The sequence below is a fragment of the Mytilus trossulus genome, chromosome 2, assembly GCF_036588685.1.
Source record: "Mytilus trossulus isolate FHL-02 chromosome 2, PNRI_Mtr1.1.1.hap1, whole genome shotgun sequence".
In the NCBI taxonomy this organism is placed as follows: domain Eukaryota; kingdom Metazoa; phylum Mollusca; class Bivalvia; order Mytilida; family Mytilidae; genus Mytilus; species Mytilus trossulus.
This window is the reverse complement of record NC_086374.1, coordinates 3663783-3676360: the sequence shown is the minus strand read 5'-3', so window position 1 is coordinate 3676360 and position 12578 is coordinate 3663783.

The following is a 12578-nucleotide window of genomic DNA, read 5'->3' as shown; positions in this document are numbered from 1 at the left end:
TTTACAAAAGATGTTGGACTGTTTAAACACCTGGTGTAGGAAATGGAGAATGACTCTAAATACAGAAAAAACGAAAGTTATTCATTACCGTAATAAAAACATTGCTAGATCTGCCGTTGAATTTAAATGCGGAGATATTTTAGTTAATTATATTTCATCCTACAGATATTTGGGACTACATTTGAATGAATTTCTGGATTATAAACATACAGTACGAGAAATTACTAAATCAGCAAGCAGAGCACTTTCAGCCTTATATGCTAAATTTATTTCGTGTGGTGGAATGACTTATAATGTGTTAACGAAACTATATAGGTCGGTAGTTGAGCCTGTTCTATACTATGGTTCTGGAATATGGGGACATACAAATTGGAGAGAGGTACAAGTTATACAGAACAAAGAATGTCGGTTATTCTTAGGAAGTGCTTCAAATGCGTCAAATATAGCCATTCAAGGTGATATGGGACTTACAAGTACGAAATCAGCAGAAATTTTGGACACTTTTCGTCTATTTCTTAGAGTGAGCAAAGCTTATGATACAAGACTTACGTATAAGGTTCATATGTGGAGTAAGGATTGTTCTAGGTCTTGGGATAAAAATTGTATAAAGAAAGCACAAATTTTAGGTATTGAAAATGTTATTAATGATACTTTTTCCATTAAACATAAACTGCAAGATATCAAATCTAAACTATGTGAAAAAGATTAAAATGAGTGGGTTGAAAAAATGTTTAATGAAAGAAATCAATGTAATGGTAATAAATTACGTATTTATAGAGAGTATAAACATGTTTTAGAATTTAGTTCTTATGTAAAATTAGTTCGTAACAGGCAGCATAGACGTGTTTTGTCAAATTTTAGAAGTGGCTGTTTACCACTGGCAGTTGAAACGGGTAGATACACCAAGCCAAAAATTCCTTTAAATGAGCGCACTTGTATATATTGTACAGATAATTGTGTAGAAGATGAAAAACATTTTTTATTAGGCTGCGATTTTTATGCAGATTTAAGATATGATTTAATGAAAAAATCTGGTGATATTTGTGATTCTTTTAACGATCTTGATTTACAGGAAAATTTAATTTTTTTAATGTCAAATGATGCTATTCAACCATTTTTAGCTAAAACTTTATATCAAATGTTTTATCGAAGAAGGTATTGTGTATAGTTATATTTTAGTACATTAGTTTTAATTGTTTTATAATATATGTGATATTTTTAAAGTGTCTCATAAGTCAGTAATTTGGCTGGGTACCAATATTTTAATTGTAATATTCAATAATTTTTAATTGCATATTATGTAATTATATGTATTCATTGTGTTTTATATTGGTATGTGACACTATAATAAATTATTCTGATTCTGATTCTGAATAAAAACTTCCAACAGATTCAAAATCACCAATATAAGCATGCAATTTATCAAATACTTCCAACAAGTTTTTGACACTTCAAAAGTAATTAATTCCAACATTTTCAAAGGCCTTATTTGAACATTTTATTATCAGGTTTTTGATTATACCAAGTGTACTTGTAAGAAGAAACGACAATTCAGTAGTGGAACAATTGCTTGAAGACGAAATAAATCTATATTTGACTATGTTTGATCATGACTAAGTACGGTTTTGACACAAACTGTACTGTTTGTTATTGAAATATGACGGTGTGTTTCACCATGAACTTGTGATCAATTAAAGATAAAACTGAGTACTTATATAAACCAGAAGATGCAATATGAGTGCCAATGAGACAGCTCTCCATCCACGTCATATTTTTTTTCAAAAGTTAACAATTATTGATAATAGTACGGTCGCCATCACGGAGCGTTGGCTCACACCAAACAGCAAACTATAAAAGGCCCAAAATGACTATAACAAAACGATAATCAGATATGACATATATGAACCACACCAATAAACGACAATCACCGAATAACAAGCTCCCGACAAAGAACAGTTTGCTTATTATAATTTAAAAATTGTAAGAGTTGTGTACAAATGTTTTAGGTCAAGTTATCAAATCAAATCAAATATGTTTATTTCCTAATCAAAGGGCACTTATAGGCATATGAATTACAAACAAAATGGATAATAGACAAAACATAAATTAAAATACATATTTAGAAACAATATGAAATTTAAACATTATAATATGATTTATATAAAAACAAAACAATAGTACATATATATACGACATTGTCAGTTCAGCAAAAGAAAGATAACTCTTCCCCAAATATTATCATTAAAACCTGTATTAATTCACTTGACAGTATTATTTCTCACTTCTAAGTTTGAAGTTAAAAATTTGCATTATTTTTTAATAAAATTATCATTATCATTTGTCATAATCCATATAAATAGGTTTTGCGAATTAAGTATTCTTAGTTTTGGATATTCCATAAATAAATCATCAAGTAAAATGGTTCTTGAAGTTACATATAGAGGACATTGCAATAAAAAATGGTGTTCATCCTCAGTCACATTCAAATTACAATATTGACAAAGTCTTTCACATCGTGGAATACTCTCTAATTTACCTGACATATTTACCCTGCGTTCATGACGACCAGTTTCAACTCTTAATTTGTGATTACTTAACCTAAGGTAGCAATACACAGTTAGGAAAAAAACTTAAAATTGACACTCATAATTTTTAAACACCCCCTTTCCCCTCCTGTCTAACAAAGAAGGCTTTATATGTGTGTTATGCATGTATATACTTGTAGAAAGAGAATCTTCCATAGATTTGATTTCTAATGGTCATAAGGGTGAAATATAATCCCTTTTGGGTGTAACCATGGCAACAATCTGCATTTCTTAGATACAAAATATAGCAAAAAAGGGGGGTGAACATGTCACAAAAGTCTCCAAAATTTGGTCTAAAGGAAAATTTCAATGAATTACAGTGATACCTTTCCTGAATCCATAGGTTTAAATCTATCAAGTGGTCCAAAAAAAATCATATGTCTTCCTGCTCGTTTTTCCATAAAATTGAATTGAAAAGATCGAGCGCAAAATATTTGTTGATAAACACTACAATAATTTATGGACCTATGAACGGTACGGATAGGAAAATACGGACTGTCAATCATTGAAATGGCCTATAAAACATGTTAAAATCAATCTAAATGTTCATATAAACCCACTAAGAAGGCTATATTATTCTTCAATTACCTAAAAATCAATTTTATTGTACAAAAACTTTCATATTTAAAAAATTCACAGGGGCCATAATGCGAAACTAAACTTCTAACTGTGTATTGCTACCTAAATTTAGTAAGAATTCGACAATTGCCATTATTTATAGAGGATAGATAGGTTTCTTTACCAAATGAAAATTTAAATTTGAAATAAGTACTCAATTTACCTTTATCCTGTAAATAAGAATCTCTGGTTACTTTCCAAGTCTCAAGAAAACTGTTTCGGAGACATTGTTTAAGTGATTTTTTAAATTTATATTTACTTAGGGTTTTACAATAAGCCAAATTAAAGTTTAACTTTTCCCCATAAAAGAGTATATTAGTGTACCAGGAATTATTACCTTTGTTTAAGCTATGTAAATGCATATACTCCTTATATGCATTATTCAGCAGGTTTGATGGGGAATTCTCAAGTCTGTGCCAATACATGAAGACTTGTTTTAACATGTCTATGTAAAGAGGATATCTTCCTAGTTCTGTAAGAACTCCTATATTAGTGCACAATTTAGTAACTCCAAGGATATATTTACAAAATGTATGGTGAAGTTTTTCAGACTCCCAATCCTTAAATATATCAAAGAGAGATGATGATTTTCTCTTAGGGGTTATATTAATAGTGCCCCAGTTTTCACAACCATATAAAATAATAGGTTTAATACAATGATCAAATAAATGAAGAAAAGTACCAATACTAGGTTTTGAGGATTTCAAGTCCCTATAGAGCTTAAAACAGGCTTTAAGACTTTTTTGGTAAAGTTGTTTTCTAGCCTCAGTAAATTTACCAGTGTTTTGAATTATAAGACCCAAGTATTTATACTGCTTTACACAGTCTATTTTTTCCTCCCCTATATGGAAGTCATCTTTTATCAAATGTCCATTATTATTAAATATAATAATTTGGTTTTTTGGGAGTTGACTTCAAGACACCATTCATTACAATAGTTATATAAAATATCAAGTTTGTATCGAAGCCCTGCTCTAGATTCTGAAAAAATGACCAGGTCATCAGCATATAGGAGACATGGTATCTTTTCGTTATTTAAACAAACTGATTCTGACTTTTCCAGCAAAATTTTTGGAAGTTCATTTATGAAAAATTTAAATAAATTTGGACTTAAAACGTCCCCCTGCCTTACACCAACCCCTGATACAAAGAACTCTGTCATTTTATCATTTATTTTTACACATAATCTGTCTTTGGTATACATAGATTTTAATATTCTATAAAAATAATTATTTATATTACAAAGTTGTATTTTATACATAATACCAATGTGTATGACTTTATCGTTATAGTTTCATTCTGATTAATAGAAGAGAGGACAAGAGGTCACTTATTATGGCACCCAAATGGAGTTTGGGTGACATATTGTTATTTGTAAATTTTTGATTAAAAATGATTAATTAATGAAGAATCAGAAAAACAATTAAGTGAAGTGGTAAGTGGACAATTGGTCCCACTTCATTTAACAGTGAGCACATATCTGGTCAAGGTTTAGTTGCTCTGCTTTCTAAATTAAATTAAACACGTTTTTTATTGGTCACGCAGTACAGTAATTTATATTGGATAAAAAATTCAATTTAAAAGTAGAACTCACTATTGATTTTCACTTTTCAGAAACACCAGAAAACAGGTAGTCAACATTTTAATAATTTAGATTTTTTTTGTTTAAATATGTCTTAGTTTGTCGTTGAAACTTCTATCAGTGTAGCCAATTTGTTGAAGAAATTGTGTTTCGTCGTTTGTTCTTTTTTTCAATACGTCCTAAGAGAAAAGTTGCGATAAAAGACTATAAAAAATTTAATAATTTTGGAACTTCTGGTATAGATGACATGGCATTTGAGTATGTATTTCAGAAAATGGCCGATAATTACTCAGATCGGGATGAATTAGAACTGCATGCAGAGGAAGATGACATGCTTGACCTTATGTCAGATGACGAGAACAATAAGATAAATGAGGCCGCAGCATTGATCTTCACCACGCTCCTCAAGAAAAATAGCAAAGAGAGTGAAGAGTTGAAACCTCGGGAGTCCGATGAAGAACTCACAAAGACTCAAGAGGGAGCAGCTCAACCAACGTATCAAAGAATTGGAGGCGGAAGTGGATGGGCTGTCAAAATCAGATTCAATTCAATTCAATTCAATTCAATATTTTATTTAAGTCTCATCTCTCAATAATATATAATACAACATTACATTAAATGTAAAAATATATAAATATAAAAAGAGAGCCATTCTGTACAGAATTATAAGAGACTATAACATTAAAAATTATATAAAGAATGCATCTATTATAAAACATATTGACATTAACATTATTTACAGTATAAAACATTTCTACGTCTATTTAAAATAAGATTACAGGCTTTGGCACAGCTACGAATCATATTATTATCTGTAAATAAAAACACTAATTTCTGTTTATCATCATAAGACATAAAATCACTATTAAAATGTGTTGCTTCATCAAATAATGTTTTTCTAAAATCATCATACAAAGGACACGATAAAATAACATGGGCTTCATCTTCTAAAACATTCGTACAATTATCACATACTCGATCTTTTAAAATTAATTTTTCAAATCTCCCCGTTTCTATTCTTAGTGGTGCTACACCACATCGAAATTTGGCAAAAGAACTCCTTTGCGAAAATGGCATTGGAATTTTACAATAAGTTTCCGTTTCAAAACTGTTCTTAAACAAATTATATGTGCGAAGTTTGTTACCCCCTTTACCAGATAACGCTTTCTCTGATTGTAAATTGCCTTGCCACTGTTCGACATATTTACTAAACATTTTAGACATAACAGTATTGACAACTGAGGTACTATCAACATAATCTGTAATGATACACAAATGTTCTGCATTATACTCAGAAAACGTTTTCCTTACATAAAAATTCCAATTTTTTATACACTTATGCTTTTTACTCATAATGTCTGCCCATATGAAAATTTTTCTGTTTAAACGCTCAGAACTCATATTGTTCAAACGGCACCATAGTCGAATTAAGCATTGCCATTGTTTTTGAAGAAAAGCCCAAAAAGAAATCCAAGAAATCAAAGGGTGAGATCACTTTAACAAATTTAAGAGCTTATGATTAATTAAATAAAGAGGTTAATGATGAATTGAAGAGGTTAGGTTTGGATTTTGACACTAGTTTAAGTGGAAAGTCCGAGCTCGCTGAAACTTCAAAAGAGAAAAACGTGAAATTTAAAAGCGAAAAAGTAACAAATGAACAAGAGTTATTGCAGCAATTAAAAATAATGAATTTAGCTAAGGGTTCTATTTCTAAAACTACTCAACATAAGAAAAAACGTTTGGATTCTAAATCTCGGAAGGTAGTACAGTTGCCTGAATCTGTATTGAGAGGGAACAGTAGTACCGAGTCTGAATCTGAAACAAGTTCAAATTCCAGCTCTGAGGATTCATCTGATGGTGAATTGTCAGCGAAATTATCATCAAGGAAAAAGAGTAAAAAGTTAAAGTCAGGACTTTAAATAAAATCTGCAGATAAAGTTATAAATCCACAGTCTTTTCCACATAAATTTTTACAATATGAGTATGTGAGTAAAGATTTGGAGTTTAAGCAATTGAATTTTAAAATGCTTGTTGCAGGTGAACTTTAAATTATAAATAATTTCTGCAAAAATAAATTGGAAAAAGAAGGACGTTTAAAATTATTACAGAAAATCGCATACTTTAGCTCCATTAATAACTGGGCATCGGTGTTAGAATTGAAAACCGCTTGGTTAAGATTAATTGAATTAGGTAGAAAAACATGGTCTGATGACTCACAGATTTTGGAAAATGTTATGTTAAGTGGACAAAGTTTGCCAAAAGAAGTTAGGCAAGCTAATTTTAGATCAGTGTCCAAAAACCAGAATGGTAAAGAGCAAATTTGGTTTTGTGTTAAGTATCAACGCAATAAATGTGAGCACAGCAACTCAACTCACACTACAGTTATTAGAGGTATAACTAGAACTGTGCACCACATATGTGCTTCATGTTGGCAAAAAGAACATATTAAAAAAACACACCCGGAGTGTTCATAAAATTGCCCAAATAAAAAAGCCTGACTACTAAACGCATGTTTACATATATAAGAAAGATCATTATAAATTGTGTATTGCAGTTTTTGAAGTTATTTTACCAGAACAAAATTTTCTTGTGAATTTGCACAATTCCTTCATTGGCGTTCCAGGATAAAATTTTGATTTATTTTAAGTTCTAGTTTATTCTAAATTATGTATTAAGTTTTGGAGACAAGAATTATTTGATTATAACGATAAAAAAATCTGTGATATGTTAGAATTTGGTTGGCCTTTAGGTTTTGATAGAAAATTTGAAGAATTTGGAAACAGTAAAATTGTCAAAAATCATACTGGGGCAAGAAATTTTGCCAAAGATATTGATTAATATATTAAAAAGGAGGTAGGCTATGGTGCTGTACTAGGTCCTTTTGCATCAAACCCATTTAATGATCTTTTGGTAATATCTCCTTTGAATTCTGTGCCAAAAGCAAACTCGGAAGAAAGGAGAGTTATCATGGATTTGAGTTTTCCGAAGGGTAAATCAGTCAATGATGGAATTGATAAAAATGTTTATTTAGGTAAACATATAGAACTACATTATCCTAATGTGGATAATTTTATTGAAATTATTAAAGAAAAAAGGAGATTCTGTAATTTTTTTAAAAGGGACTTGTACAGAGCGTATAGACAAATTCCAGTAGACCCAAAAGATTATAATTTAATTGGTTTTACCTGGAAAGGTCATTTTTTTGTTGATAGAGTTTTATCTATGGGTTTAAAATCTAGTGCTTTTATTTGTCAGTCAGTGACTAATGCTGTCAGATTTATAGCCAAAAAGCATGATATATCTTTGATAAATTATTTAGATGATTTTGCTGGTGCTGAAATTAGTGAAAAAGCAGATATTTCATATACAAAATTCAAATGGGTTTTAGATAGCTGTGGTTTGGAAGAAACTGTAGAGAAAGCTAGTAGTCCTTCTTACAGAATGAGTTTTTTAGGTGTTTGGTTTGATACTGAGAAAATGACTATGGGGAAAATACAGCATCAATCCCAAATAAAACTTAATAGATATTTAACATGGCATGTAACAATGTGCCACCGGTCTTTGGGATTGTGTAAATGGTTACTGTAACCAGGGAACATAAAAATTCAAACATTTCAAAATGCTCCAAACTTCAGGAAAATTTACAACAACAATGTTAAATGGCATGCGTAGATTCGCACTTCGGCCATTGATCTTTCAAAATGGCTGACGTTACCCTGACAATGGTGGAAGGGTGCCATCCGTTATTGCTAGCAATTACAAATCTAGTAATATCTATTTTTGATTGATTTCATTATACAATTCTACAGAATATTGTTCATATACATTATGCAAATAAAATGTTACGAAGCAATTAAGGAGTAGTCAATGAACATGTATTCTTCATTTAAATATTTTGAAAACAAACGAAGCAATAGTATGATCCATTTTTCAAAATATGGTCCCTTTTGGGGCATCATTTTTTCCAAAACTTGTGATGCGATTGCCAATGAGACAACTATATAATACATATACACCATAGCTCATACAAATACGGGTTTGAACTTGAAAACTTGAAACTTGGTTATATTCTTCTCATATATTTTATGGTGTTATGATACTCAATCCATAACGGGAGGGATTGTGCTTGATATTCATATAATTAGTACATAATCTTTCAATCAGTTTAATTGAGGTGTGCAGCTGGCATGTCAGTTACTGCTAGTAGTCCTTTGTTCTATCGGTATTGTTGTGTGGTGTTCTTTTTATCTGCATTGGCTAGAGGTATAAAAGGAGAGTTGATATAAAAAAAACATGCTTAACTCCGCCTCATTTTTGTGTCTGTCCAAGGTCAGAAGCCTCTGGCCTTTGTTGGTCTTTTATTATTTTTAATTTTAGTTTCTTGTGTATATCTTGGATAGATAAAGGAATATGTGGTATGAGTGCCAATGTCAATGAGACAACTCTCCGTCCGAGTAACCGTTTATAAAAGTTAATTCATTTTAACCAGGTCCTATTTATCCCACGTCTCCATTTATTCACAAACAAAAAATACCAACACTTTTTTTTATATACATACTTGTAAACGTAGGTTGGGGATTTGGTGCTTGCTAACAAGTTTTAGCCCACCACATTCTGTATGTGCCTGTCCCAAGTCCGATGGGTGCATGAAGATCAGTGGTTGTCGTTTAATACTTGTTTTACGTTGATTTTTTTGTACATAAATAAGGCCGTTAGTTTTCTCGTTTGTATTGTTTTATATTTGTCACTTCTGAGCCTTTTACTGCTGACCATGCGGTATTGGCTTTGCATATTTTTGCAGGTCGCACGGTGACCTATACAGTGGGGATCACTTCTAAACTCTCATTAGAAATGTCGGAAGAATAATCTGTCATAGAACTGTTTTAAATTGTCCTAGAACTGTTCTACCCTAGAACTATTTTAAGTAGAATTGTCAGAATCAGTTCTAGGTATAACTGATCAAATCAGTTCTAAGTAAAACTGACTTAATGAGTTCTAGGTAGAACTGTCAGGATCAGTTCTTGGGTAGAACTGTCTAAAACTGTTCTAGGTAGAAATGTCCAAATCAGTTCTAGTAGTAGAACTGACAGCAGAACTGACTTAATCAGTTCTAACCGTAGAACTGTCAGTCAGACTGACTTAATCAGTTCTAACCGTAGAACTGTCAGTCAGACTGACTTAATCAGTTCTAACCGCGTAGAATTGTCAACAAAACTGTCTAAAACTATTCTAGCCGTAGAACTGACCAAACATGTCAGTATTGTAGAACAGTTCTAAATGACATTTTCCGTAACGAGACATGTTAAAACAGTGCTGTGATTAGAATTATAATTTATATCATATTCTTTTGACTCATTTATATGCAAGACAAAGAGTTCTTAAAACTGTTCTATAGATAGAACTAACTAAATTAATTCTTGCCGTACAACTGACCAAATCAGTTTTAATCGTAGAACTGTTCTTGTTGTTTAACTGTTCTAGCCGTATAACTGTTCTAATCATAGAACTGTCTTAATATTTGGTCAGTTCTAGGTAGAACTGTCAATAACTATACCTGGGTAGAACTGTCAGGATCAGTTCTAGGTAGTACTGTCTAATCTGTTCTAGGTAGAACTGACCAAATCAGTTGTATGTTTATAGATCTGTTCTGGCTAGAACTGTATAAAAAGTGTCATGACAACAGTTCTACATACGGTCATAGAACAGGTCTTTTGACAGATTCTGACAGATTTGATTACAGGTTGGAAGTGATCTCTACTGTAGTTGTTAATTTCTGTGTCATTTTGGTTTCTTGTGAAGAGTTGTCTCATTGGCTGTTATAAAACCCCCTTATAAGACTGGCAATAGCATAAGCCTTCTCCCGACTCCTACATGTACGAAAGCATTATTCCTCTCCCTTAAATTGCAATTTTTTAAATAGTCTTTCAGTCCTTTCGTTTCCCCACTTTATGGAATTTATTGTTTATCATGATATGTACATTGACAAACTCTAAACACAAAAAACAAAACCATCTCCGAACAACCAAACGTAAATTAACATGTATAAAGATTTTTTGTTGTTTCTGCAGTTAAATAATAATAGTTAATGAAACTACATCAAGGCAAATACATCTCTTTACAATTTGTTTGCTTTCAACACGCTTTTTGTTTCGCCTCACGGTGGGAGCTATCAGTTTCAGTCGTAGTACACGCCATCTTGAATGAATTGCTTATCACGTATAGATTAGGTTCATTCCTCCTATTCCCATTTTTTAAAAATCTGATAAAAAAAAAAGTTAAAATTTTATGTGGGAAAAGGTGGAAAACTTGTGCAAACAAAGGATACACATACTGTATAAACAATATTTTCTCTTATGGTTGGGGCCTGTTATCTATTTCTCGCATGAATAGATAATTCTCGTATCACACTGTCCGGAGTGTGATACGAAAAAGTGATACGAAAAATGCGTTAATTTGATTGGCCAACGAAACCTCCTGAAACGATATTGCGGCATTTTCATTGGCTATTCTTTAGGTCATTGTTGACAGTTAAAGGTCACAATGATGTACATTTCCTCCATTGCAACGGAGATAAGCGATTTCTTCAATAATATAGAAAATACGCACACTTTTCACCTTATTATATATTCTTATTCCAATATTATTACATTCTGAAGCGTACAAAATGTTTAAAAAAGTCTTATGTTGAAGATTGACGACGAACAGGACATATGACGTCACAATGCAGTAATGTTCAAGCGACTGGGTCGACGTTTCGCGGATTTTTTTTATTAAGCACAAAAAGCATGTTTACCATAAGAGAAATAGGTTTCACAACTCGGGAGAATTATATATCGTTTGATATCAACTCTCTTTATTTAATTTAAATAGTAATAACAAACTCGCCACAGGCTCGTTTATTATTATATTGAAATTAAATAACTCGAGTTGATATCAAGCGATATCTAATTCTCACTCGTTATGAAACCTATAATTATCACTTTTAATTGATCAGATATTTTTTTTGATAGGTAATATGTTATTGTTGTATGTTATGAAATCTGTGTTTTATTTAAATAAATATGAAAGAAATGGAAACAAATAATGTAAGTTATTTCTTTTAAAACACAAATTCATCAGGAGAGTCAAGCAAGAATTATAATGTGAAACAAACAATACAAGTTAACAGCGCTAAAACGCATATTGCAGCACGCGCATTAAAAGTTCACTGTATACTAGTTTAAGTCTATCACTGTTTTTTTCTTCAATTCAAAGTAAACAGAGTGTTGTGGAAAAAAAAGTAAAAAACAGTGGTTTGAGTTGATGTAAGAAATTACATAATATGCTGCAAAGAAATCAGAAGCCTTGCGTATTTCCAGTTGCCAGTATTTCATGCATATTTAGAAAGAACATACCAGTTTTAATGTTTTTACATTTGTAGATAACTAAAGAGAACGTAAAAGGTTTAATTCGCAGAGAAAGGGACATTTTAGCCAGGTATCTGTTCATTTTAACTAAACATGTGTGCTTACAATTTAAATACAACATAGCCGAAATTACGCGCACACTTTTACCCAGTTAACTAGTGGTTTAAAAAAAGTACTAACATACTTCATCTATATTTTTTAATGAAATTGTAAATGAGTATTCTTTAATGAAATACAATAACCAAATAATGGACACGTCTGAGTTGTAGTTGAAAAATTGACACGTTAGGGAGTTTACAAAAATGACACGATTTGGTGCCCTTTTGTAGCTATACAAGTTTTGCAGTTCATGTTTGTAGTAAAACTGTTACAGGATCTGCATTATCT